The following is a 6,000-nucleotide window of genomic DNA, read 5'->3' on the forward strand; positions in this document are numbered from 1 at the left end:
TCTTTAGAAGTAGCTGTACAACAAAGATAAATGCTTATAGAAGATTGTTCTTTGCAGAACTGTTCATTCGGGAAAATTGCAAACAACTAAATACCCCTCACCAGGAGTTGGCCCATTATAGCAACTCTGAGACCTCTCTACCGCAGGCTCTTAAAATGGGGTAAGTTGGTGCGCGCTAATGTAGGAGCATGGCCAAGGTATATTTATTGACAGCTTACAGTGTCCCGACAAGGAGGGACTTTGGACATACTTGGTGAGAACTTTAGTGGGAAAACTTTTTCCAAGTGATAAGTTATTGTCATTTTTCTCTCCCCCATTTTCTTTTTTCTTTTTTTTTTTTTTTGAGACAGAGTCTCGTTCTGTCGCCCAAGCTGGAGTGCAGTGACGCGATCTCAGCTCACTGCAACCTCCGCCTCCCAGGTTCAAGCGATTCTCCTGCCTCAGCCTCCTGAGTAGCTGGGACTAAAGGCACCCACCACCATGCCCAGCTAATTTTTGAGTTTTTAGTAGAGACTGAGTTTTGCCATGTTGGCCAGGCTGATCCTGAACTCCTGACCTCAAGTGATCCACCGCCTCAACCTCCCAAAGTGTTAGGATTACAGGTGTGAGCGTAGCCTTCTCCCCCTTTCTAAATTAAAAAGAAATATTGTGATAAGAAGCTCCTTCCACCTGGCCGGGCGCGGTGGCTCACGCTTGTAATCCCAGCACTTTGGGAGGCCGAGGCGGGCGGATCACGAGGTCAGGAGATCGAGACCACGGTGAAACCCCGTCTCTATTAAAAAAAAATACAAAAAATTAGCCGGGCGTGGTGGCGGGCGCCTGTAGTCCCAGCTACTCGGAGAGGCTGAGGCAGGAGAATGGCGTGAACCCGGGAGGCGGAGCTTGCAGTGAGCCGAGATCGCGCCACTGCACTCCAGCCTGGGCGACAGAGCAAGACTCCGTCTCAAAAAAAAAAAAAAAAAAAAAAAAAAGAAGCTCCTTCCACCTTTTTTCCCCATGTTTGAAGAAACTGGGTTGCTAAGGGAAGAAAAGACTTGCCTAATAGGAGTTTGGGGTCCTGACCCCTGGAAGGGAGCTGGGGATAGACTAGGAGAGGAAGGAGAGGTGGAAAGGCATCCCAGCCCAGACCAAGCTGGCTGCCCAGATCATCTAAGTCAGTTCCCTGCCTCCGTACCAGAAAAACCCAAACCGGAGACTCTTGGATATGAAGCTCCAGGTTCATCCTGCCAGTTTCTGGTGAACTTGGTGATCACATAGGTTTAAATGAATAAATTTTTTTTTTTTTTTTTTTTTTTGAGACAGAGTTTCGCTCTTGTTGTCCAGACTAGAGTGCAGTGGCAAGATCTCGGCTCACTACAACCTCTGCCTCCCACGTTCAAGCGATTCTCCTGCCTCAGCCTCCTGAGTATCTGGGATTACAGGCATGTACCACCACGCCCGGCTAATTTTGTATTTTCAGTAGAGACGGGGTTTCGCCATGTTGGCCAGGCTGGTTTTGAACTCCTGACCTCAGGTGATCTACCTGCCTCGGCCTCCCAAAGTACTGAGATTACAGGTTGTGAGCCACCGCACCTGGCCACCGCTCCCTTTTTGATGGAAGTGGGGAAAGGCACCAGCATTCACTGAGAATCCATATGAGCCAAGTTGCATCTCAGGATAAAGGAGAAGATGGGGTTCTGTGGGGTAAAGGAAAGAGTCCAGCAAAGGCCAGGGAGAGTGAAAGTGTTCAGGAAACAACTGGATTGGGTGAGATGGAAGGGCTGTGAAGGCCAGGATGAAGAATTTGGATTTGGCAGTGTGGGCAGTAGAGAGCCCCAGCTGGTTCCTGCGGAGAGCTGGGGAGAGACTGGAGGGTGGATAGTTGGTGACTCAGCTCTGGGTAATTGAGGCCGAGCGGATGGAGACCCGCCTTTGAGATCTAGGGAGATTTGTGGCTGTTATGTGAGGTTCTGCATTTTCATCTAATGTTGATAAGTGGAATTCCACATCTTCCTCCTGAAAAGTCTTGCAGTGTCTTGTTGGTCAACCACAACTTGCCTAGCTTTCTCCTAGTTGTTGGGTATTTACTCACGTAACTAATTTCTGAGTGCCCGCCTGTGTCTGGCTGTGTGCCTATGGCTGGAAAACCTACAGCCAAGCTTAATCCTGAAGGCTTTGGGCGACAGTGCCTTGTGGTAGGAAGGCTGTGGCCCTCAGACTTGGTTACTAGCCAGGTGATTTAGGAAAATCATCCACACCTTCTGAACCTCCCTTTTCTCATGTTGTGGAAATACAAGGCTTTGGTGAGAGTCAAAGAAAACAGGCACACCCCTTGTTTCATTGTGCCTTGCTTTTTTGCGCTTTGCAGGTACTGCGTTTTTTACAAATTGAGGGGTTTTGGCAACCCTGCGTCGAGCAAAGTCTACCGGCATTATTTTTCCAAAAGGATGCTCAGTCTGTGTCACTGTGCCACGTTTTGGTAATTCTTGCAATATTTCAAAGTTTGCTATTATTATATCTAGTATGGTGATCTGCGATCAATAATCTTTGATGTTACTATTGTAATTGTTTTGGGGCGTCATGAATGATGCCTGTGTAAGACGGTAAACTTAATCCATCAATATTGTATGCATTCTGTCCGCTCCACCAACCAGCCGTTTGCAATTAGTAATCCTACAGTGGCCTCTAAGTGTTCAAGTGTAAGGAAGAGTTGCAAATCTTTCACTTCACATCAAGAGCTAGAAATAATTAAGCTCAGTGAGAAAGGCATGTTGAAAGCCAAGATAGGCCTTTTTTTTTTTTTTTTTTTTAGTTTTTAGTAGAGACGAGGTCTTGCTATGTTGTCCAGGCTGGCCTCCAACTCCTGGGCTCAAGTGATCCTCCTGCCTCAGCCATCCAAAGTGTTGGGATTAAAGGTGTGAGCCACCATGCCCCACCTCTGGAGTAGCACTTTTAATTTCACTCAAGAACTATTGGCTGGGTGCGGTGGCTCACACCTGTAATCCCAGCTACTGGGGAGGCTGAGGCGGGAGAATTGCTTGAACCTGGGAGGCAGAGGTTGCAGTGAACTGAGATCACGCCACTGCACTCCAGCCTGGGCAACAGAGCAAGACTCCGTCTCAAAACAAACAAACAAAAACTATCTGGCTAGGTCTGGTGGCTCATGCCTGTAATCCCAACACTTCGGGAGGCTGAGGCGGGGGAAAGTCTCTTGAACCCAGGAGTTTGAGGCCAGCCTGAGCAACATAGCAAGACCCCGTCTCAACAAAAAATAATCAGCTGGGCATGGTGACGAATGCCTATAGTCCCAGCTACTTGGGAGGCTGAGGTGGAGGAAGACTTGAGCCCAGGAGGTTGAGGCTGCAGTGAGGTATAATTGTGCCACTGTACTCTAGCCTGTGTGAAAGAGTGAGATTCTGTCTCAAAAATTGGCCAGGCGCAGTGGCTCATGCCTGTAACCTCAGCACTTTGGGAGGCCAAGGTGGGCGGGATCAGTTGAGGTCAGGAGTTCGAGACCACCCTGGCCAACATGGTGAAAGCCCATCTGTACGAAAAAGAAAAAACAAAAACAAACAAAATACAAAAATAAATAAATAAAAAGGTGCTATTCCAGTGAACACAGTAATGATAAGAAAGGGAACAGCCTTATTGCTGATAACGGAGAAAACTTGAGTGGTCTAGATAGATGATCAGACCAGCCACAACATTCCCTTAAACCAAAGCCTAATCCAGAGCATAAGCCCTAACTGTCTTCAATTCTCTGAAGGCTGAGAAAGGTGAGGAAGCTGCTGAAGAAAAGTTGGAAGCTATCAGGCTTCAGTAGGCTTAAGGAAGGAAACACTCTACATAACTGGTCCTCACCTTGCACTCCATGAAAGTCCCAGGGGAAGCAGCAAGTGTGATGAAGAAGCGGCAGTAGGTTGTTTTTTTTTTTTTTTTTTTGAGATGGAGTCTCGTTCTGTCACCCAGGCTGGAGTGCAGTGGTGTGATCTTGGCTCACTGCAAGTTCCGCCTCCTGGGTTCACGCCATTCTCCTGCCTCAGCCTCCCGAGTAGCTGGGACTACAGGCACCCGTCACCACGCCCAGCTAATTTTTTGTATTTTTAGTAGAGATGGGGTTTCACCATGTTAGCCAGGATGGTCTCGATCTCCTGACCTCGTGATCTGCCTGCCTCGGCCTCCCAAAGTGCTGGGATTATAGCTGTGAGCCATGGCGCCCAGTCAAGAAGTGGCAGTAAGTTAAACGGAAGATCTAAGATAATTGACGAGGATGACCTCTCTAAACAACAGCTTTTCAATGTAGATGAAACAGAAGCCTTCTGTTGGAAGAAGATGCCATCTAGGACTTTCTTTTTTTTGAGACAGAGTCTCGCTCTGTCACCCAGGCTGGAGTGCAGTGGCGGGATCTCGGCTCACTACAAGCTCTGCCTCCCGGGTTCACGTCATTCTCCTGCCTTAGCCTCCCAAGTAGCTGGGGCAACAGGTGCCCGCCACCACACCTGGCTAATTTTTTGTATTTTTTAGTAGAGACAGGGTTTCACCATGTTAGCCAGGATGGTCTTGATCTCCTGACCTTGTGATCTGCCCGTCTTGGCCTCCCAAAGTGCTGGGATTACAGGCGTGAGCCACTGTGCCTGGCTGCCATCTAGGACTTTCTTTTTTTTTTTTTTTTTTGAGACGGAGTCTCGCTCTGTCGCCCAGGCTGGAGTGCAGTGGCACAATCTCGGCTCACTGCAAGCTCCGCCTCCCGGGTTCACGCCATTCTCCTGCCTCAGCCTCTCCGAGTAGCTGGGACTACAGGCGCCTGCCACCACGCCCGGCTAATTTTTTTGTATTTTTAGTAGAGACGGGGTTTCACCGTGGTCTCGATCTCCTGACCTCGTGATCCATCCGCCTCGGCCTCCCAAAGTGCTGGGATTACAAGCGTGAGCCACCGCGCCCGGCCAAGGACTTTCATAGCTAGAGAGAAGTCAATGCCTGAAAGGATAGGTTGACTCCACTAGGCACAGTGGCTCACACCTCTAATCCCAGCACTTTGGGAGGCTGAGGCAGTCATATCACAAGGTCAGGAGTTTGAGACCAGTCTGACCAACATGGTGAAACCCCATCTCTACTAAAAATACAAAAAAAATTAGCCAGGTGTGGTGGCACGCACCTGTAATCCCAGCTACTCAGGAGGCTGAGGCAGGAGAATCGCTTGAACCCAAGAGGCGGAGGTTGCAGTAAGCTGAGATGCGCCACTGCACTCCAGCCTGGGCAACAGAGCAAGACTCCATCCAAAAAAAAAAAAAAAAAAGGATAGGCTGACCCTCTTGTTAGGGGCTAATGTAGCTGGTGACTTTAAGTTGAAGCCAGTGTTCATTCACTAGTCCAAAAATCCTAGAGCCCTTAAGAATGATCCTAAGGCTAGGAGCAGTGTCTCACGCCTGTAATCCTAGCATTTTGGGAGGCCAAGGCAGGTGGATCACTGGAGGTTGGCAGGTCAAGACCAGCCTGACCAACGTGGAGAAACCCCATCTCTGCTAAAAATACAAAATTAGCTGGGCATGGTGGCACATGCCTGTAACCCAGCTACTCAGGAGGCTGAGGCAGGAGAATTGCTTGAACCTTGGAGGCTGAGGTTGCAGTGAGCCGAGATCAGGCCATTGCACTCCATCCTGGGCAACAAGAGTGAAGCTGCATCTAAAAAAAAAAAAAAAACAAAACCTAAATTACTCTTCCCATGCTCTAGAAATGGAACAACAAAGCCTGGATAACAGCACATCTGTTTACAGCATAGTGTACTGAATATTTTAAGCCCACTCTTGAGACCTACTGTTCAGTAAAGATTCCTTATAAAATATTACTGCTCATTGACACCTAGTCTTCATTGGAAGACTGGGAGTCTGTGCTCGCACCCGGAAACAGCTGGGTATGGCATCCTCAATCACAGCAGTAGAAATCAGCAGGTCTGAGTTGGCCATTGTGTGGCCAGGGAGCTTAATGAGCGTATTTTCTTCATTCTTTTTACTAAGGTCAGGG

The 6,000-nt window shown here is 48.5% G+C and overlaps 1 long non-coding RNA gene across 1 annotated transcript in view; it reads left to right on the plus strand.

Moving 5' to 3' along the window:
- The window catches only part of LOC116460759 (uncharacterized), a 77,287-nt gene that overhangs the window by 1,508 nt on the left and 69,779 nt on the right, over positions 1-6,000 (plus strand). The window contains exon 2 of the long non-coding RNA XR_009211525.1: positions 58-160. This is a non-coding gene — a long non-coding RNA (uncharacterized LOC116460759). The remainder of the gene's footprint in view (positions 1-57; positions 161-6,000) is intronic.

This window comes from Hylobates moloch, unplaced genomic scaffold, assembly GCF_009828535.3.
Source record: "Hylobates moloch isolate HMO894 unplaced genomic scaffold, HMol_V3 SCAFFOLD_21, whole genome shotgun sequence".
NCBI lineage: Eukaryota > Metazoa > Chordata > Mammalia > Primates > Hylobatidae > Hylobates > Hylobates moloch.